This window comes from Microtus pennsylvanicus, chromosome 3 (assembly GCF_037038515.1).
Source record: "Microtus pennsylvanicus isolate mMicPen1 chromosome 3, mMicPen1.hap1, whole genome shotgun sequence".
In the NCBI taxonomy this organism is placed as follows: domain Eukaryota; kingdom Metazoa; phylum Chordata; class Mammalia; order Rodentia; family Cricetidae; genus Microtus; species Microtus pennsylvanicus.
Genome location: NC_134581.1, coordinates 126,421,902 through 126,445,030, shown reverse-complemented (window position 1 = coordinate 126,445,030; position 23,129 = coordinate 126,421,902).

The window sequence follows — 23,129 nt, the reverse complement described above, 5'->3', positions numbered from 1 at the left end:
TCCATGGTACTGGGACCTCCAAAATATCGGGGTCTCCACTGTAATTGTGCTGCACTTCACCAATAGCCGCTCCTGGGGTACTGAGCATCAACTTTTCTCTATGACCCCTTTGATCCTGGGGCTTCTACTGTAACTGAAGTAGCAACTTCACAAATGGACTTTCATGCTCTCTCCTTATTCCAGTATCTCCTCGACTCTTCCTGGAAGAAAAGTGATGGAAAGCCTCTGGGAGTATCGTTCTCAGAGCTCCCCCTATGCTAGCCACAGGGCAGAAGAGAAACCAAGAAGTAGAACGGAATTACTGCAGTCTGTGCGCACACACACTGTATGAATCCCTCTGTTTAATCCCAGCACTTGGGAGGCAGAGACAGGCGAATTACTGTGAGTTCAAGGCCAGCCTGATCTACGCGACGAGTTTGGGACAGTCAGAGCTACATAGTGAAACTCTGACTCAACAAACAAACACCAAAATCACACACACACACACACACACACACACACACACACACACACAGAGAGAGAGAGAGAGAGAGAGAGAGAGAGAGAGAGAGAGAGAGAGAGAGAGAGAGAATACATTGCAGAGTGATGGACTGGAGACGTGTGGTGTGTCGCATTGGTAAGCTAGTATGGTTAGTTATATTAGGTGGAGACTACGCTGTTATAATGTTGTTGATTTCTATTCAGGATGAGTTTATAGGATGTCAGGCTTTCCTTGGCCAAAGGGCCAGTGGAGCAATGCAGATGGTTGTCAGGACTAAGTATGGAAACAACTGGGAAAGGTCCAGGAGAGTGTGCAGGGCGATGAAGCTTTGAAGAAAGCAGGAAAGAAGACCCATTCTAAGAGACTTTCCTGCCAAAGCTCAGAGGGCCGAGATGCTGTGCCCAGAGAAGGAGGGGTGTACAATGTCCCAGGGCCTCCTGTTTGTTTGGGGGAATTTCTGCAATCAGTGGGACGAAACCCTGGACTCTGGAATAAGAAGAAAGCCCAAAGCTGGGTGTAGGGAATTGGTGGTCACAGGTCATGGGCAGGGTGGTGGTGGACGCTCTCAGGAGGCTACTCTGCTGAGAACAGGAAGAGAGGAAGGTGAAGGCAGAGGGCAGACTGGGGAGTGTCACATTCCTGACATGCTTTTTGAAGGCAGAACACCCCCACGCCTCCCAACTACAGGAGGACAGGGTGATAAACCCAGAAGCTAGTTGTTTGAAAATTCAAGGTCTGTTCAATCACAGGCTGGGGCTGCCACTTTGTTCTCCAGAGTAGACACCCTGAGGGCTTTGACAGTGAGCACTCTGCACGGTGGCCCAAGAAGGGCAAGAGAACACCAGCAAAGTGAAGCGGTGCGAACCATCAGAAGAAGGCTGGCATTCCAGAGAAGTGAGCCCAGTGTGAAAGACCAAGGACTAAGGAAGAGGGAAGGCTGCTGGGGCAAAAGAGCCTCTAGCCCCTCTCTGAGTCTTTCCCTGTCACCACTACCCACCTGCCCGATTGCCTGGAAGCCACACCCTCCCAGCTTCCACTCTTCTTTGCTGATAGCTTTCCCAACCTAGTATTTTGCTGCTCTGGGTGTGTATGTGGGGGGGGGGCGGTGTCCCTATCTTCCAAAGACTCCCCTAAACTGGCTTAAGAAGCCTCTTTGTCTCCACATTTTGCAAGTCAGACTGAGTTTCTTTAACAATTTTGTAAACATCATTCTCAGGTAGCCGATTGAATAAACTGGCCCAGCAGGCCAAGTGTTAATGACAAGGATGGGTATTTGGTTAACCTTCTCAATCAACCTGCAGCCAGAGCCACAGGGCCCACCCCTAGCTCCCAAAGCTAGAGGCTGCTTAAAATCTAGCTGTTCTCTGTCAGTGAGAAGAAAAATCAGGAAGCAAAGATCTCCGAGATTTACAGGAAGATTAGCCATGTGTGAAGAAGTGGTATTCACACCCAGCTGCTAAGACCACACTCTTCTTGAGATGGAGACCATGGCATTGAATAAGGACACTGTGGGCTAATTGCTCCTGTCTCATCCTGATCAACAGTGTAGGAGGCTTCGCTGTGGGTCCCACCTAGGGAAGGGGCTGTGCTGTTCTGGGCTTTGCTTTGCTCTTGGCCACAGTAGAGAGACAAAAAATAACTTGTGTGTGAAGTGCTTCCTGATAGCACCCATAACCTTCTTCCAAGGTACACAGACTTCATGAAAAGAAGGAAAATGGAGTAAGGACAAAGCCACCAGAGAGAAACGAAGTGGGATTCTTCCAGCAGCAAGGTTTTCCTGCTCAGTTAAGAAGGAACGCCACTTCTCAGTTTCCCATGCAATATGGACCACCCCAGAGACTTAAGGTGTTTCAGTCTTTGAACACCAGAGTTCCCGACTTAAGTAAATTTTGTTAGTCTTGTAGATTTTACTAATTAATGCAGAAGTTGGTCCGTTTGGGACAAAGTTTATGAATTCTAGAATAAAATTAGGCAGCTCAGAAAACTTGAATTTTCTACGTCATTTTTCTATTAAAATCATCTTATTAGTAAAACCGTAAGTAAATAAATGCATATGCCTCTTAATATCCTAGAAAGCACTGGTAAACAAAAACAAAACTGAGAAGAAGCTATTGCCAAATAGGTGGGATGTGTACATGAACTAATTTTGGTTACCATATTAAGATTTTTGTTTTCTTGAAAATTTTTCTGGGAATATTTTGTTATGTCCTGTTGAGCTGTCCATGTTGCCTGGGAAGCTGACATTCTTACTTAATGGAGTGTCTGACTGTGGTCTGCTCCAGCATCTTGAGTCTCCTGGTTCCTGGGAGGCTTTGCTATGCTTTCTGGCTGGCTTGCTCAGGTGTTTTGGTCTCTGTGAGTTTGGCAACACGTTCAAATAATGGCTGGAGTGCAGCTTCACTCTGAGAGTGCCTTGACCTCTTCCAAGACAAAGTCTACCGAAGGGCATGCCAATCACCTAACGGGCACTAGTCTCTGCCTCAGTCTGGGGCCGAGGCCTTGAGAGTTGGGGGAGACCCAGAACCCAGTGTGCTGCCTCTTAGCTTAGATATGGGGCCAGCACTGTAGGAACAGGTGCAGAGGAATTTAGTAGAGGGCGTGACCCGAGTGTGCTGGTGGTTGTAACCTACTTCTTTGAGTGTCTCTCATCTGAAATGCTTGAGACCACCAATGTCCCAGATTTCCAGTTTTATGCATGAGACACCTCGAGAACGATTCCCAACAGGAAACTTATTTGTGCAGTGTAAACATCCTATGCACATAGCCTGAAGGGACTTACATGTAGAATTTCTATTGTGGTCTCATGCTGGTGTTCAGAAAGTGTCTTCAGATAGTGGAATGCTTCAGATTTTACATGCTCAAATGGAACTATCTCAGCTGAGTCAATCAACCCATCTATGCTCCATTTGGAGAATGGGTCTGGTCGGTGGCAACTTGGACACAGATTCATTTTTTTGCTAGACTTTCCATCATTCTGTAATCATGCTTTTCTGAAACACATCCAGTTTCCTAAATATGCTTTCCTGCAGAGTCCTTATGCACGCTGTTATCTCCCCTTACTTCCTTTTCTTAACCACAGCTCATCATGGGAACAGCCAAAGTAGATGGGGGAGGGCCAGGATCACTTCGGGGGGGCCCCCAGAGCAGCCAGTATTTCCCACACTGCAGCATGCCCTATGATGTTAGGATTTCCCAACTTTCTCTTTCTTTCTTTCTTTCTTTCTTTCTTTCTTTCTTTCTTTCTTTCTTTCTTTCTTTCTTTTCTTCCTTCCTTCCTTCCTTCCTTCCTTCCTTTCCTTCCTTCTTCCTTTCTCTCTCTATTTTTTTCTCTCTTCCTTTCTCTCTTTCACTCCCTCCCTTTCTTTCTTCCTCTCACTTTTTCTCTTTCCCTTTCTCTCTCTCTCCCTGATTTCTTTCTTTCTCTTTCTTTTTCTTTCTTTCCTTCCTTCCTCCTTCCCTTCTTTCTCTCTTTTCTTTCTTTCTCTCTTTCCTTCCTTTCTTTTTTTTCTCTCTCTCCCTCCCTGTCACCCTTCTCTTTTACTCATGCTACCCCCCAAACTTTCTTACCCTGTCTGAGGAAAAGGACACCATCTGAGTTGTTGAGAGCCCTATCCACAGCACCTTCTGAGGTTCGTAGGGAAAAGAGATGGCAATAAGTGATTGTTGAGTGAACCAATGCTAATTAAAAGAAAGATAGAAAGTAGAGAAATGTTTAAATTGAGTGTCAAAGAAGGTAAATGAGCAAAGAGAATAGGGAGAAATGGCCAGGAACTAAGAGTAATTTATTTACTAATCTTAAGTGGAGTTTATTAACATAATGTTATTGGAATTTAGGTCCTGCCGATATTCTCCTACCAATTTGCTTCTTCAAACAACATTATCAGGAACACCTTTTCCATGCAGCTTTTGTATGCCACTTTAAAACGCCCCTGGGATAAGCTGATAGACACGGAATCTCCCTCAAAAGATCTCAGATTACTCCATGGTTGGAATCTATGACATCCCACTCACCCCACAGAAAACACGCACCTTTCGTGTTTACTTACTAGGAATAAATTATCCACACATTTTCAATATTTCATTTTGCTTATGCAATCCTTTTGTTGCAGTACAAAACATGAAACATATAAATGATAATGACAACTGATTTTAAAAGCGCAGCTCCAGGACGTGGGCACAGTTATGGTGCTGGGTGACCACCGCAGAGTACACACACAGTGTTGGCTCTTTGCACCCCGAGCTCGGGGCATCATCTCATTCGCTAACTCCCCTCCCTGTTTCCCACTTCACTTCTATTTCTGAGAGCTTTCTGTCTGCTTTGGAAGTAAGTTTGGGTCTCCTTTGCTTTTTACCCAGCAGAGGCTTTGCGTGGCTCTAGGTCGTGGCTTTCGACCGCGTTAGGCCAAGAGCAGCAAGCATTAGATCTTTATGCCATGGAATGGCGCCCAGAGGAAACAGGCCCTATTGACTGGGAGTATAGATCCTAGACACAGAGGGCATCCTTTTGTAGTAATCAAATACTTCTTATTGATTACTCTGAAAGAACTTCATCTGTAATTAGAAACAAACCCATCAAGAATCTGTCCCCAGTAGGCTCAGGGTTTGGGAATCTTGATGGAGACATAAGATGTGGGTGAGTCTGCGCAGGTAAACACTCAACCCTAAGTGTTAGACCTGAGATGCTTGGCAGGACTTGTAAGAGCATTGGCTGCTCTTCCAGAGGACCTGGAATCAATTTTTTTTACATTATTTATTTATTATGTATACAGTGTTCTGCCTGCATGTATCCCTGCAGGCCAGAAGAAGTTACCAGATCTGATTATAGATGGTTGTGAGTCGCCATGTGGTTGCTGGGAATTGAACTCAGGAATTGAACTTTGGAAGAGCAGTCAGTGCTCTTAACCTCTGAGCCATCTCTCCAGCCCACCTGGAATCAATTTTCAGCACCCGTGTGGCAGCTCATAACTGCCTGTATCTCCAGTTCCAGGGACTCGGACACCCTCATACAGACATCACTGCACAGGAAATAAAAAACAATTAATTTAAAAATAAACTGTGAAGGCGCTGGAGAGATGGCTCAGAGGTTAAGAGCCATTGCCTGCTCTTCCAAAGATCCTGAGTTCAATTCCCAGCAACCACATGGTGACTCACAACCATCTGTAATGGGGTCTGGTGCCCTCTTCTGGCCTGCAGGCATATACACAGACAGGATATTATATTCATAATAAATAAATAAATAAATAAAAATAAAATTTGAAAGAAAATTGGCTTTAAATTTTAAACGATTTCTTAGAGAAGAAAGGTCTGCACTGCACACAGGTGAAGCCTGAATTTGGTTATCTTCCCGCTGGATGACTAGAACAGCCCAGGAGACTCTAGGACCCGAGGTTAAGGTGTACTCGTCTCCTCCCCTTTAAACAATAGCAGTCCCCAGCTGTGCTCTAATCTTGGGCTCTTAATACCAAATAAACTAAGCTGTGAGGCATTGTATGGAAACTGCTTCCACCATCAGGGAGAGCTCGGGAGGATCAGCAGGCTTTCATCTTTGTATTTTTTAAATCAGAGAGCAGTTTCCCAAGCTGAATTACAGGGGGGCGCTTTTGTAAAGCTTTAAAGTTTTTCTTTGCAAACCCTAGACTTTGAGTCTTTCCCCTTCAAAGTAAGAGTCCTGAAGCAAATGAGTTCCTTTCTGTATTTTTTAACCTCTATAAACTAACACTTGTTGCAGACTAAACAGAAGCCTGATAGTGGGAGGAGCGAGCCAAACCCGGAATATAAATAAAGGCCGAGGGGCTTCAGGTTGGAAGAATTGCTTAGTGGATGCGTTTATCGCTCCCGCTGTCTGACACTAACACTTGGCATGTGCTGCTCTTGCTCTTTTAAAAGATGTGTGTGTGTGTGTGTGCGCTTGCGCGTGTGTTCAGGTGCCTACAGAGGTCAGAAGAAGGTGTTGAATGCTGTCTCAGTTAAGGTTTCTATTGCTGGAATGAAATATCACAAACAGCAAGCTGGGGAGGAAAGGGTTTATTTGGGTTACACTTCAGCACTGCTGTTCATCACTGAAGAAAATCAAGACAGGAACTCAAAGAGGGCAGGAAATTGGAGGCAGGAACTGATGCATAGGCCATGGAGGGGAGCTGTTTACTGGCTTCCTTCTCATGGTTTGCTCAGCTTCTTATAGAAGCTAGGTGTTCTATAAGAACAAGGATTGGCACCACCCACAATGGGCTTGTCTCTCTCCCGTTGATCACTAATTGAGAAAACGCCTTAGAGCTGGATCTCATGGAGGCATTTCCTCAGCTGAGGCTCCTTCCTCTGCTGACTCTAGCTTGTGTTAAGTTGACACACAAAACCGGCCAGTACAGATGCCCTGGAGCTGGAGGTACAGGTGGCTATAAATTGCTGGGAACTGAACTCAGGTCTCTGGAAAAGCAGCTAATCTCTTAACTGTTGGGCTCTCTCTCACTTGCTCTTTATTGTTCTTAACTTCCTCTCAGGACACCTTCACTGTTGATCACCTGTCTCACGATCAAGCATTTAGAAAAGAGGCTTTTAGGTAACTGTTTTTGAAGGACAGATTTTAAAGTATTCATTTGATAAAATTATTCGCTTCCTCACTTCAACGCCATAGAGTCAGAGGAAGGATGAGATGATTATAGACGTGCCGAGGAGCTAGCTGATCAAATGTCACACACTAACACGAAACTAGTTTATATTGTTACAGATAATATAACAAAACAGACGACTTCCCTGACACAGACCAGCTGGTACAACTGATTTCCTAGTGAACGGTGTTTGCTATCCGTGGGGTCTTAAGTCCTCATAGTGAAACAGCTCTACGGCAGAATTGCCTGCTGTTAACACAGCAGAGGTCCCACAGATGTGAGAGTCTGCTGGAGTTGCCTCTCTCTCTCTCTCTCTCTCTCTCTCTCTCTCTCTCTCTCTCTCTCTCTCTCTCTCTCTCTCTCTTTCTCTCTTTCTCCCTCCCTCCCTCTCCCTCTCCCTCTCCCTCTCTCTCTCTCTCTCTGTCTCTCTCTCTCTGTCTCTCTCTCTCTCTCTGTCTCTCTGTCTCTCTCTCTGTCTCTCTCTCTCTCTCTCTCTTTCTCTCTCTCTCTCTCTCTGTCTCTCTCTCTCTCTGTCTCTCAGCACTTTGCAGTTGCTTGGAGGTCCAGCCCCCCCTCCCCCGTGTGTTCTCATGGTCCTATAAGCAAGCCCCCAGTGAAACTCTTCTCAATAACCCTAATCTTGTATCCTGCTACATTACTGAAAATGTTTATGCTGTAGAAGTTCCTTTGTAGAATTTTTGAGGTCACTTATGTAAACTATCATATTGTCAGCAAATAGTGAAAATTTGATATCTTCTTTTCCAATCTGTATCCCCTTGATCTCCTTTTGTTGTCTTATTGCTCTAGGTAGGACCTCAAGAACTGTGAATAGATATGGAGAGAGTAGACAACCTTGACTTGTTTTGATTTCGGTGGGATTGTTGTGAGTTTCTCTCCATTTAGTTTAATGTTGGCTGTTGGCTTGCTGTATATTACCTTTATAATGTTTAGTTATGTTCCTTGTATCTCTGCTCTCCAAGATCTTTATCATAAAGGGATGTTGTATTTTGTTCAAAGGCTTTTTTTAGCATCTAATGATCATGTGGTTTTTATTTTTCAATTTGTTTATATAGTGGATTACATTGACAGATTTTTGTATGTCAAACCATCCTTGCATCTCTGGGATGAAGTTGAGTTGATCATGGTGGATGATTTTTCTGATGTGTTCTTGGATTTGGTTTGCCAGTATTTTGTTGAGTATTTCTACATCAATGTTCATGAGTGAGATTGGTCTGTAATTCTCTTTCTTAGCAATGTCTTTCTGTGGTTTGGATATCAGGGTAATTGTAGCCTCATAAAAAGAGTTTAGCAATGTTCCTTATGTTTCTTTTGTGTGGAACAATTTGAGTAGTATTGGTATTAGTTCTTCTTTGAAAATCTTGTAGAATTCTGAACTGAAGCCATCTAGTCCATGACTTTTTTGGTTGGGAGACTTTTGATGACTGTTTCTATTTCTTTAGCAGTTATGGGTCTATTTAATTTGCTTATCTGGTCTTGATTTAATTTTGGTAAGTAATATTTATTCAGAAAGATATTGTGGGAGGAAGCCACTTGTTGGTTCCTGGAAAGCCGGTGTTTCAAAATGGTGCAACTTTTTCCCTGCTACCACTGGATCAGGAAGCCCTCTCTTAAAGGAGCTGTAGCATGCTGCCAGCAAGCAAAATCCATTCAGGAAAAAAATAAATGTGGCTAAACTTTGTTTTTTAGTGTCTAGAGTTCCTTTTCAAGCCCTCTCAGGTTTTACGTGGATTTAGTTCACCACGTTGGCACCCCAATATCATGTGAGAAGGCCGCTTGTTGGTTCTCAGCTGCTTGGTTCTGCATTAATCACATAGCAACTGTATTAATTAAATCACTGCTTGGCCCATTAGCTCTAGCTTCTTATTGGCTAACTCTTACATATTTAACCCATTTCTATTAATCTGTGTATGGCCACGTGGCTGTGGCTTACCAGCTAAAGTTCCCAGAGTCTGTCTCTGGTGGAGGCTCCATGGCTTCTTTCTGACTCCACACTTCTTTCCCCTAGCATTCATTTCCTTCTTCCCTGCCTACCTAAGTTCTGCCTGCTATAGGACCAAAGCAGTTTCTTTATTAATTAATGGTAATCACAGCACACAGAGAGAAATCTCACATCAGAAAGTTGTCCATTTCCTTTAAGTTTTCTAATTTTGTGGAGTAGAGGTTTTTGAAATATGACCTAATGATTTTCTGGATTTCCTCCTTGTCTGTTGTTATGCCCACCTTTTTATATCTGATTTGTTAATTTGAATGTTCCCTCTCTGCCTTTTGGTTAGTTTGGATAATTTTTTTGTCTATTTTGATTTTCTCAAAGAACCAACTCTTTGTCTCACCAATTCTTTATATTGTTTTCTTTGTTTCTATTTTGTTGATTTCAGCTCTCAATTTGATTATTTCCTGCCATATAGTTCTTCTGGGTGAGTTTACTTCTTTTTGTTCTAGAGTTTTCAAATGTTCTGTTAATCATACTAGTGTATGATTGTTCTAGCTTCTTTATGTAGGCATTTAGTGCTATGAACTTTCTTCTTAACCCTGCTTTCATTATGTCCCATAAATTTGGGTGTGCTGTGTGGTCATTTTCATTGAATTTTAGGAAGTCTTTAATTTCTTCCTTTATTTCTTCTTTGACCCATTGATGCTTCACATGAACATTGTTTAATTTCTATGTGATTGTGGGCTTTCTGGAATTAGTGTTGTAGTTGAATTCTAATTTTAAGCATTAGTGATCTGATAAGAAAATGGGATTATTCCAAATTTTTTGTGTCTGTTGAGGTTTGATTTGTTACCTAGTATGTGGTCAGTTTTTGAGAAGGTTCCATGAGGTGCTGAGAAGAAGGTATATACTTTTATGTTTGGATGAAATGTTCTAGAGATGTTTGTTAAATCCATTTGAGTCATAACATCTGTTAGTTCCCTTATTTCTCTGTTAATTTTTCATCTGACAGAGTTGTCCAATGGTGAGAGTGGAGTGTTGAAGTCTTCCAGTATTAGTGTCTGGGGTTTAATGTGTGATTTAATCTTTTTTATTTATTTTTCTTTTTTTTTCTTTTTTTTTAAATTAATCTTTAGAAGTGTTTCTTTTACATATGAGGGTGCCCTTGCATTTGGGGTATTGATGTTGAGTATTAAGATTTCCTCTTGATGGATTTTTCCTGTGACTAATATAAAATGTCCTTCTTTGTGCCTTTTGATTGATTTTTGTTTGAAATCTATTTTGTTAGGATAGCTATACCAGCTTGTTTGTTTCTTAAGTTCATTGATTGGAAAAAAAATATTTTTCCAACTACTGTCTTTGAGGTTGAGGTGTGTTTCTTGTATGCAGCAAAAGGATGGATTTTGTTTCCATATCTAATCTGTTACCCTGTATCTCTTTATAGATGAGTTGAGTCTATTTATATTAAAAGATATTAGTGACTTGTGATTCCTATCTCCTGTTATTTTTGTTTTCATTGTTGGTGATGTTATTTTTTGTGTTTTTTCCTTCTTTAGGATTTGCTGCTGTGATATCATCAATTGTTTCTATTTTTGTGGATGTAGTTAACTTCCTTGGGTTGGAGTTTTCCTTCTAGTACTTTTGTGTAGGGCTTGTTTTTGGCTAGGTATTGATTAAATCTGGTTCTGTCATGGGATATCTTGTTTTGTCCTTCTACGGTGATTGAAAGTTTTGCTGGGTATAGTAGTCTAGGCTGGTATCTATGATCTCTTAATATCTGTATAATACTTGTTTCCACTGAGAAGTCAGGTGTAATTCTGATAGGACTGCCTGTATACTTGGCCTTTTCCCTTTGCAGCTCTTAATATTCTTTCTTTATTGTGTATGTTTAGTGTTTTGATTACTATGTGGCAGGGGGACTTTTTTTTTTTTGATCCAGTCTATTTGGTATTCTGTAAGCTTTTTGTATCTTTATAGGCATATCTTTCTTTAGGTTGGGAAAGTTTTCTTCTATGATTTTGTTAAATATATTTTCTATACTTTTGAGTTAGACTTCTTCTCCATCTTTTATACTTATTATTCTTAGGTTTGGCCTTTTCATGGTGTCCCATATTTCCTGGATATTTTGTGTTAAGCTTTCATTAGATTTAATGTTTTCTTTGACCAATGAGTCTATTTCCTCTATTGTATCTTCAGCACTTGAGAGTTTCTCTTCCATCTCTTGTATTCTGCTGTTTATCCTTCCATTTGTGGTTATTGATCATTTTCTTATGATTTTTGTTTCTATAATTCCCTTGGCTTGTGTTTTCTTTATTGTCTCTATTTCAGTTTTTAAGTCTTGGATAGTTTCTTTTATATGTTTGATTGTTTTTTTCTTGGTTTTCTTTAAGGGGTTTGTTGATGACTTCCATTTTTTTTTGTCTTTCTCTCCATTTCTTTGAAGGAATTTTTTATTTCCTGTTTAAGGGCCTCAAATATTCTCCTAAGGTTATTTTTAGGTCATTTTCTTCTGCTTCATCTATATTTGGTTGTTCAAGTCTTAATGTTGTAGAGCCACTAGTTTTTACTGGTGTCATGATGATCTTTGTCATGTTCTGTGTGTTCTTACCTTGTCTACCCATCTTTTCCTCTAATTGGTGTATTTGTGGCTGTCTGTGACTCTGGTGATCAATTTTCCAGGTGCCAGTGGATCCAAGGCCCAGTTGTTTGCTTTGTTTGGTACAGTCAAGGCCACAGTTCCAGTCACTCCTTTGGTCACTCTGTGCTCCTGGAGGTCACTTGGCATTCCTGGGGTTTACTCTACAATATCAGGGTCACCTGGGCCTGCTCCTATGGAGATTGCTTGCTTAGGGCTCTTTCTGCTGAGGTTGCTGCCTTGGGCCTGCTCTGGCAGAGGTTGCTGGCTCAGGCCTGTTCCAGCAGAGGTCCCTGGATCGGGCCTGCTCCATTGGATGTCACTGGCTCAGGCCAGCTACATCAGAGGTCCCTAATTAACTCCTGATCTGGCAAAGGTCTCTGGCTCCAATCTACTCCCTTGGAGGTCCCAGACTGGCGCCCAGACCCACAGAGGTCTCTGGCTCCAATCTACTCCCTTGGAGGTCCCAGACTGGCGCCCAGACCCACAGAGGTCTCTGGCTCCCGCCTACTCCCTCAGCAGTTGCTCCCTTGTACCTCAGTACATTTTTATATTGCTGGAATATCATTTACTAATACATACAGGAGACTCAAATGGAAAGTGAAGTCAGGTGTGGTGGTACACACCTATGAACCCAGCACTTTTGATGATTTCATTTTTTAAACAGCTGAGTAATACTCTGTTATGTAAATGTATCACATTTTCTTTATTCATTATTTGGTTGAGGGGCATCTAGCTTGGTTTCAGTTTCTGTCTTTTATTAATAATTTCACAGTGAACATAGTTGAGTATGTATTCTTGTGGTAGGAAGAAATATCCTTTGGGTATATATCCATGGTATAAAGAGTCATGAGGTAGATAGATTCCCAGTTTTCTGAGGAACTACCTTATTGATTTTCATAATGAATGTACAAGTTTCCACTCCCACTAGCAATGGATAAATGTTCCCTTTCCTCCACGTCCTCACCAGCATGAATTGTCACTTGTATTTTTATTGTAGCCACCCTGACAGGCAAAGATGGAATCTCAGAGTCATTCTGATGGATAAGGATTTTAAAATTTCTTTAAGAGTTTCTCAGCCATTGAGATTCCTCTATTGAGAATTCCCTGTTTAGATTTGTACCCCATTTTAAAATTAAATTATTTGTTTTCAGTATCTAATTTCACAAATTATATATTTTGTATATTAGTCCTCTATAAATGTGGAGTTGGTAAAAATTTTCTTCTCATTTTGTGGGCTGCTGTATCCTTTGCCTTACAAAAGATTTTCAGTTTCCTGAGGTTCCATTTATTAATTTTTGATGTTAGTGCCTACACTAGTGGTGTTTTACTGAGAAGTTCCTCTCCTGTGCCAATGAGCTTAGGGTTATTCCTCACTTTCTTTTCTCTAAAGTTCAGTGTACCTGGTTTCATGTTGAGGTCTTTGATAGATTTGGAGTTGAGTTTTATACAAGGTGATAAGTATAGATCTATTTTTATTCTTCTACATGCAGCTGTCTAGTTAGACCAGCTCCATTTGCTGAAAATGCTGCCTTTTCTTCCACTATGCATTTTTGGCTTCTTTATCAAAATCAGGTGTCCATAGGTGTGTGGATTCATGTCTGAGTCTTCAAAGATCAGGTGTCCATAGGTGTGTGAATTCATGTCTGAGTCTTCAATTTGATTTCGTTGGTCAACGTATCTGTTTCTGTGTCAATACCACATGTTTTTTTCTATAATTTTTTTTAAAAATATTTTTATTACTATAGTTTTGTAGTACAAATTAAAGTTGGGATTGGTGAGGCCTCTATCGGTTCTTTTATTGTTCAAGATTGTTTTAGCAATCCTTGTTGTTTTGTTTTTACATATGAAGTTGAAAACTGTTCTTTCAAGGTGGTGAATTTTTGTGTTGGAATTTTGATGGGGATTGAAACTGTAGGCTGCTTTTGATAGAATGGCCATTTGTACTCTTACTACTACTGACCCATGAGCATGGGAGACCGTTCCATCTTCTGATATCTTCTTCGGTTTCCTTCTTCAAAGACTTGCAGGTTTTTTATCATACAGGTCTTTCTCTTGCTTGGTTAGAGTTGCTCCAAGACATTTTATATTATTCGAGGCTATTGTGAAAAGTGTTGTTTCCCTGATTTCTTTCTCAGTGTGTTTGTCATTGGTATATAGAAAAACTAAAGATTTTTGTGAGTTAGTCTTGTATCCAGCTACTTTGCAGAAAGTGTTTATCAGCTACAGAAGTTTCACAGTAGAATTTTTTGGGTCAGTTATGTATACTATCACATCATCATGAAATACAGACACTTTGACTTCTTCCTTTCTAATTTGTATTCCCTTGATCTCTTTCAGTTTTCTCATTGTTAGAGTCATTCTTTTTTGTTTATTTGCTTGCTTTGTTTTGTTTTTGAGACAGGGTTTCTCTGTGTAGCCCTGACTGTCCTGGAACTCACTCTGTAGAACAGGCTGGCTTTGAACTAAGAGATCCACCTGTCTCTGTCTCCCGAGTGCTGGGATTAAAGGTGTGTGCCACTATCACCATGCTGGAGTCATTCTTAATATTCAAATAAAATTGTTTACTGCCCCCACTCCCATGGTTTGGCTCCTTTCTCCTTATTTCTCAGTACAAGGTTGTGTCCAGATATGATAAACAGACCAGTGTTTGTTCTGTGGAGGATCAGTCTCAGAGAGTCTGCTCACTTTCCTCACGTAGCTGAGTCTGTTTCCCTGGCCTCTTCCTGTAGTCTCGGCAGTGCCGTCAGACCTGCTGTTTACTGTCCTTTGCTCTGGTTTATGTTCTTTGATCATGACAGATCGTTCTGTCTGTAATCTATCCCTAATCTGAGTTTCTGCCAAGTTCTAGCCCTTGTTTTTCCCACTTCGTTAGTGAACCAAAGTTTCAAGCGAGGCGTTGAAAGCAAAAGTGTTTGTAATTTCAGAGAGGAGAGAGACTTGCATGGAATTGTCTCTTCCATTGTGTATCATGGTGTCAATCATGTAGGGAGCTTCAGAAATTCTTCAAGAATTCCAACAAGAATGTTTCTTTTGCCACGATGTCCTTCTTTTCTTTCTCTAATGTGAGGCCTATAAGAGAGATACCAGACATATTGGGGAGTAGATCACATTAACTGGATATTTCTAGGACTTGACAAGTGGTCCACTTCCCGGTGAGCGGAGGACATGATAAATTGTTATATAAAACCTCCTTCTTTTTCACTCTTGCTCCTCCTCCTTATTATCCTTTCCTATTAAGGGGTCCCCTGCTATTTATATTCCCAGAAACACATCAGAGCTTCCTCTGGGCCTCATCTCCTTCCTTCCTTCCATCCTTTTCTTCTTTCTCTCCTCTATAACAAGACTCATTAATCTGGCACCTGGAATAATTCATTCCTATTTTCTTGGTGCCATTAATGTCTCTATTCAGACCCTGCCATTTTCAGTGGATTCACAAAACTGCTTCTCTTATTTCATCCTTTTCAAATTTACACTCATGTTAAGGATTTGTTGCTATGAAGAGACACCACGAACATGGCAATTCTTGTCAAGGAAAACATTTAACTGGGACTGGCTATAGTTCAGAGGTTTAGTCCATTGTCATCATGTCAAAAAGCATGGTGGCACACAGGCAAACAGAGAACTGCAGAAGGAGCCGAGAGTGCTACATGTGGATTAGCAGGCAACAGCAAGAGAGAGATAACACTGGGCCTGGATTGAGCATCTGAAACCTCAAAGCCAACTCCCCAGTGACACATTTCCTCCAACAAGGCCACACCCTCTGCAACAAGGCCTCACTTCCTAATAGTGCCACTTCCCATGAGCGTATGGGGACCATTTTCATTCAAACCACCACAAAGCACATTTTCTTATCTCTTACCACAGAATTCATATTTATTCAAGCTACAAGTAGTCTACAAAACACAGGACAGTTATCCGTACTCAGTCACTGGCCTCAGTAGGCAGGGTGGTGAGCAGGTAACATGCTTTATCTCCACAGGTTATCATCCGATTCCAGAGATCTAACAGGAGACTGACTGAGTGGTCACTTTCTTTTGCTGTGATTGAATAAACACATTTGCTGCCACACAATGAATGAAACAGTTCAGCAGGAGGAAGTGCTTACTCTGTTGAGTTCCTGCGGTTTCAATCCATCCTGGCATGGAGGGCATGGTGGGGCACGGTGGCTCCCACTGCAGAGCCAGGAAACAGAGCATCTGTGTGGAGGGCCCTCTCCTCCCCTTGTGTTTCATTCAGGTCCCCAGCCTAGCGGATGATGTCACTCACATTGAATCACTATAGATGTGAGCATGGGCAGTCAACTGCTTAGATGCCGTAGGAATGTGTGTCCAGGTAGACAGCTGCTCAAATGCTCGCTGGAAGAGTGATTGTACAGGCAGGCAACACTGAGGTGAACACACACATGGAGCTTGGCGTGTGGGACTGATAGGGAGACTTCTTCCTGGACGTGTAGCCAGCCTGCATATAAAATGAAAGGGGCAAGGCCTTGATGAAATGGGACGCAGGGACTCAAACATAAGACTGAGGATATAGAAGTCGAGGATGTAATGGGCAATGGCTTCGATGTGCTGGAAAAATGTTAGAGTTGGAGCCAGGTACTTTCTCTGACCATTCGAAGAGCAGTAGCCCTGAAAGGGAGATCAGGCTGTGAAAACTTAGGTAGATAAAGCTAAGAGTCAGAGTTGCTTGCTGTGAGATGGAGCTCAGGGGACAGAGCATCCTGGAAAGTGGTGATGGGGTGGCCGACAGCCAAGTCCTCATCAGAGAGAGATGGACAGAGTTGGGATTTCAAGGCTATTCTTGGCGCTCAGCCTGTTTATCTCTGGGCAAACGCTTATGGCCAGAATGGACTCTGCCCCACGAGGCAGTCATCAACATAGAAGGGCCAGAACCTCACCTGGCTTGTGGGAATTCACACAAGAAGAACTTGTACTTTCTGTCAGTTTGTAGAGCAATGCCTGCAGTCTTGTCTGATCCCAAGAAGCCAAGACTTTGCCTGTATTCTAACTAGGTGCATCAAATAATGACAGCCCACCCTGCTACACAAGAGAGGTGACTATTATTGCTCAACTCTGCTGTCTTGCCCCTTCCTTCCGGAAAACATACTGGGTGGAGGTATTTTCCTACCTCTCCGGGTGATCACACTTCCTCTCCCCTCGGATTTCTTTGCCATAGAGTTATAAGAAAAACAGAGGAGAGAGAAGTGTAGGAAACATCCTACAGCAGTTGCATCTCCTGGGCAGTCTACCAGGGTGATTTTGCATGTGGAAAAGTTGACTTCAAATAGTTAAAAAAAAAAAAAGGAGGGGGAAGATACTTCACAAAAAGAGAGAATACAACCCAACTGTCCAGGCTTAAACTCTCTCTCTCTCTCTCTCTCTCTCTCTCTCTCTCTCTCTCTCTCTCTCTGTGTGTGTGTGTGTGTGTCTCGTGTGTGTATGCATGTGTGTTTATTTTTGTATTCCTTGCTCATTTATTTTTGAGTGGATGGTATTTAACTTGTTCTGGCTCTGGCTAGTATGAACAAGATGATGGACAAATGCCCTTCTCCATGCTGTGTGCACGGTGATTACGCATCACTCTGGTGGTGAGGGCAACAGTGCAAAGAGACTTTGCCAGAGTGGGGATTGGGAACATATAAGACAGTCCTTACCTTCTACTCAGCTTTGCTATGAATCAAGATTTTTCTTAATGATTTCCTTATTTTGATTAAAATACAATCACATTACTTTCCTTTATCCCAACCTTCCTCTCTCCCATGTTCCCTTCCTTAATCCCTCTCAAATTTGTGACCACTTTTTCTTTTTAAAAATTATATATATATAATTTATAATATATCCACATAAATATGCAACTGCGATTTGCTGAATCTGTTTACAATCTGGTGGTTGTATGTATATTTATATGATTTCAGGGTTGATCACTTGGTATTGGAAAACTAACTGGGGAAAACTAGATCTTTTAAAAAAATAGTCTTGAGATCCAGGCATGGTGGCACACACCCTTAATCCCAACACTGGGGAGACAGAGGCAGGAGAATCTCTGTGTGTTCTATAATGAGTTTCAGGACAATAGAGTTACATAAGGAGACTATATCTCCAACAAACAAACACACAAACAAACAAGTCCTGAAAATAAAACCAAATCTTATGTTGGCCTTAGGCTATATTTTTTGAATCACTAATGGTATGGGTGTTAAGGATGTGAGCTTTTTGTCATTCCTCTTTAATGAAGACCCATTTGTATTGTTTTCTTGATTCATCAGAGTTAGTTCATCCTCTTGTGTGTGTGTGTGTGTGTGTGGTTTTTCAAGACAGGAATTCTCTGTAACTTTTGAGCCTCTCCTAGAACTAGCTCTTGTAAATGCTGGCCTCGAACTCACAGAGATCTGCCTCTCTCTGCACTCCAGAGTTGGGATTAAAGGCATGCTCCACTGCTGTTTGGCTAGTTCATCCTCTTAATGACATTTTGTTGTTTTATTTTTGTTTTTTGAGACAAAAAGCTTTCTCTGCATAGCTCTGGGTGTCCTGGAACTTGCTCTGTCGACCAGGCTGGTCATTAACTCACAGAAATTCTCCTGCCTCTGCCTCCCTGGAACTGGGATTTAAGACATGCAACATCATACCTGGCTCTCTTAATGATATTTTTGGCAAAAAATGAAAGGTATTTCATCAAATCAGTCGGTTTTTTCTGAACAAAGTTGTGCTGCTATGGATTTTCCTATGACTTGGCTACTGTGCTGTCATCCTCGGGATTGGTCTCTGGTGGACACAGAGACTGTGTGGTAGATGGTGCAGCACATCCTAGACCACGGGCTTCTAGGGGTAGGTCCGGGCTCCTGAATGTGCCCTTACTGATGCTCAGTTCCAAAGCCTCAGGGGAGCTGTAGACCATGGCAGCAATGTTGAAATGCCTTATGGCCCAATACTGCTTTTAGAGACTTTGAGATTATTGTCTTGTGCCGGGAAGCTCCTGCTGATGTGGCTGTAAGCTTGCCTTCTCACTTTGGCTTTTCTTCCCACTTCTTTGGTCAGTGTCCACTTATCCTCAAGTCTCTGTTGGTCCCCTTCTTCCCAGTGCTTGATTAAGATACCTCCCCAGTCTTCCTGGTGGGTCTACCGTATACTCTTCATCACTGCTTGACTGTAGTATATATAAAGCACTAATATTTTGCTCTGCTTTTATAGTGGTTTTTTTGTTGTGGTTTGTTTTTGAGACAGCATCTCTTTATGTAGTCTTGGTTTTTCTGGAACGTGATATGTAGACCAGGCTCTCCTCAAATTCACCGAGATCTGCCCACCTCTGCTTCTAAAGTGCTGGGATTCAAGGAATATACTACCATGCCAGAACAAACATAATTAGGCTGTGGTGGTGCACATCTTTAATCCCAGCACTCAGGAGGCAGAGGCAGGTGGATCTCCGTGAGTTCAAGGCCAGCCTGGTCTACAGAGTGAGTTCCAGGATAGGCTCCAAAGCTACACAGAGAAACCCTGTCATGAAAAACCGAAAAATGAAATGAAACAAAACAAAAAACATGACAGTCAGTATTATATACTCAAGGCTGCCAGGACAGCCTGGAACTCCTGAGCCTTCTGACAAATGTGACGTTAAGTGGAGCACCTGATGACAGTCTTTGTCTGCACACGAACTCCCCGCGGCACACCAAGGCCAGCCTGCTGAGCCACTTCTTACATTTTGGAGATGGCCATGAACACATTAATGAGGTGAGAATATTTTCTTCTACTAACTCAGATTATAATTTCTTTCTTTGCATGGCAATGCTGGTAATCACTTAAGGTTGGGTGACAGAAACAGGAGACCTTGAAGTCTTCTAGCGTGATGAGAAGTCCTCAGTCAACAGCGGACACTGGATAAGAAGTCATTATCCAGTCATCAGAAGCTGAGCCTCCTGTTCGATTCTGACACGAAGCGGCCACTGTGAGCATTCTGGGTGAACCTGGCTGTTTGTCTTTTAAAAACAGGGCAGTTTCTGCCCAGCTGCAGCCCCAAGCTTGCTCAGCTCGCAGTTCAGCCCTGCCACTCCAAGCCTGAGAGCACTTCCTTCCTGGCCGCACGGGCTTCCTGCTCTGGCCTTATCGCCTCACAAAACTCGACACTGTACTTGAACGCACTTGCTGTCCATAAATGGCAATCTCTTGCTTTCTGCATTTACAAACAACTGTCGTGGACCAGATGCCCCCTTTATTCCCAGACTCGTTCTTTTTGTTAGCAGAGCAGGAGCCAAATGAAAGCCCACCCACTCACTCCCAGCCCTCCCTTTCTTGTGACACTTTCTGTTTTATGAGCCAAGAAGATAAATAATAATAGGCCTGCGTGTAAGTCGTAGGCAGGAGAGTCCAAAGTGTGATGTTTCCAGCAGCTTTGGGAAATGGCTTCCTGCACACACCTGCCCTAAAGGAGGAGGGTGGTCAGTCATGCTGCATGATCAGACATGTTAGTGCACATGGAAGTTGAAATGTGTGAATTTTTGTCTCATTCCTACTTTTATTCAGCAAATTTCTAGCATGGATGTTAGATAAACATCACCCAAGATCTCCTAAGGCTGTGCAGTGTATTCAATAAAAGCAATTTTGGAAAATAATTTGAAATTTCGTATGGTGCTCATCTGGAAAATTCAAGGGGTTAATGAAAGGCAAAAGCAGCTTCAAGGAGGTTTCTGGAAGTGTCTCGGCTTTCTAAATCCAACTGCTTTTTATGAGATCATCAGCCTTCTTAAGATATTATGATCTTTTACCCAGGCCAGGGAATTTCCTCAGCTATGATTAAAGAGTGGGCGGGGCCACATCCTCAGAAGTCAAAAGACTCAGCGTTAGAGACATGAACTGCCTTGGCACCGTTCCCGATTTTATTTCGGAGGAATTCCCCCTTGAAGAACGACTCCCACAAGGGAAGGCAGAGGTGGAGGAAGCCTTTTGAAATGTATTTATTTTTCAGTCTGGAAGCTGAAAAGAATTTTTTTCCCCTCTGCCTGTGGAAACTGCTAAAGGTAGTCGGGGAAAAGATTCTGAACTCTCTTGTTTTTTAGGATGAATAGTAAGCAAACGATGAACACTGGGGGCCTCTTACTGGGGGCACACAGTCATCCCGAGCTTGGTTTCCATGACTTCATCACAAGAGGAAGCCCTGGGGCCCCTTAGGCCCTTGCTGACCCTTCAAGAACAAGGCAGCGAGAGCTTTAATGACGCTGCACAGCACAGCGTGACGTGGTATAAGCGAGGGAGCAGGAAGATAAAAGTACATCACAGAAGATGAAACTATGAAGGAGAAATTCTGTGGAGATACGTTTTGCTGAGGCTGTTGTGAGAAGCAGCCTCAGTGTGGGATGGAAGAGAAGGCCCAGACTAGACAGAGCAAAGGTCTTTTGAGTTAGCCTGAAAACCAGAGTCCAGGAATGAAATGAGTGAAGGGAAGTCTGGGAGGAAGGCAAGGCCCAAATCCTGAGTGACATCATAAGCCACAGTAAGAGTTTGGGCTATTGACTTTTAATGTTGTCCATATACAAGCGCACATAAACTAAAAGTCACAATCTCAGTGGTATCGAGGCCATCACAGTGTGGAATGATCATCACCAGCCCTATCCAGACCTTGTTTTAACGTTCTCAAACTGAGGCTCCAAACAACACTTCTGAATGTCCTCTCCTTAGTGCCCAACAGCTAGCATTCAAATTCCTGTTTTCATGAATTCTAGGTAACTCATTTAGGTGGATTCATATAAGTACATTGTATGAGTTTCTACATTACACATTAACACAAAGTATATTCTTTTGGTATCTTTGTGACCACTTGGCACAATGTCCTAGACCTTCATCCGTGTTGTAGAATTTTATCCTTTCAAAACTCAAAGGGTGTTCCATTCTAGGTCCATGCCATGTTTTGTTCATCTGGTCATTGATTTGCAGGTAATTGAGTTGCTTTCACATTGTGACTACCGAGCATCAAGCTGCATGAACACTGATATACAACTATTTGAGTGTTTTTCTCATTTCTTTAGAGCAGAATTCCAGGATCATACAGTATGATGGTTTGAATAAGAATGACCCCATAGGCTCATAGATTTGAGTGCTTGGTCAGAAGGGAGTGGCACTAATTGAAAGAATTAGGAGGTGTGACCTTGTTGGAAGAAGTGTGTGTGTGTGTGGGGGGGGGTTCTTTGAGTTTGCATAAGCCCGAGATAGACATGGAGTCTTCTAATCTGGTTCTAGAAACATCAGCTACCTTTCCAGCACCATGTTTGCAACAGCTTGCCTGCCACCATGCTTCCCACTGTAACGATAATGGACTAAAACTCCGCAACTCTATACAAGCTCTAGTTTAACAATTTATTCTGTAAGAGTAAACTTGATCATGGTGTCTTTTTGTAGATACAGAACACCGACTAAGGCAGAAGTTGTAGCAGGAGTGGGGCATTGCCGGGACAGGCCTGACCATACTGCCAGTGGGCTGAATGTGGACTTTGGATTAGGAAAGCAGTTGAACTCTTTAAGTGGAGCTTGCGAGGCCATACTTGTAAGAGCATGGGAGACAGTGATAAGAGCAATACAGATTATGATAGCCCGGGTCAAGAGGGCTCAGAAGAGGAGAATAGTAGTAAGTGGCCTAGAGACAGTTTCTATGGTATTTTGGCAAAGAATGTGGCTGCTTTTTGCCCTTGTCCAAAAAATATGGCTGAGGATCAAATGAAAACTTTTGGATTAATAGCATGCGCAGAGGAGATTTCAAGACGGCCTAATGTAGGCTGTGTCGTGTGGTTATTAGTGTCACCCTTATGGAGATCTGTAATGAAAAGGAGCCGTCCGATCAAGGAAAAGCACAAAAGATGCAGTTTGAGGGCACCAGGAAGTGCCACGGAGCTGAGGTCGGCGCTCAAGGAGATAAAGAGTTTAAAGAAAAACCTGATGTTAAATAAAATAAAGGGAGCGGTGACTTCAGGGCAAGGCCTCGCCCAGCTCAGCTTCAAATCTCTGAAAAGGAATTAAAGAATAGCTTTAGCAATGAAGGAAACCTTTGGAATAGGAAGCTGCTGAAAAGGTAGCTGATTGCAGGGGGAGGCACGTGCCAGCCCCAGAGAATAGTAGAACTTAGCGACTTCTGCCACATGATTCGGAAAGTCACTGGCCAGTCATGTGTCAGGGGTGTCCCTGCATGGAGGACCAGAGAGGCCGTTGTGTGGAGCTGAGAAAGTGAAGCCTGGATTGCCTTGGAGCTGCCAGAGCTGTGGGATACCTGTCCAGGAGAGCTGTTTAGTGGATGGACCCAGCCCAGGAGAGAGAAGTGTGCTGCAGTCAACAAAGCTGAAAGGAGCTGAAGACCTGAAGAGTTCTTTGATATCAGACACGGAGATGCAGAGTTTGGAATTTTCCCAGCTGGTTTTCAGTTTTTCTCTTTTCTTCTATTACTTCTTCACTATGCTCTGAATGTTTGATGGGAAAAATG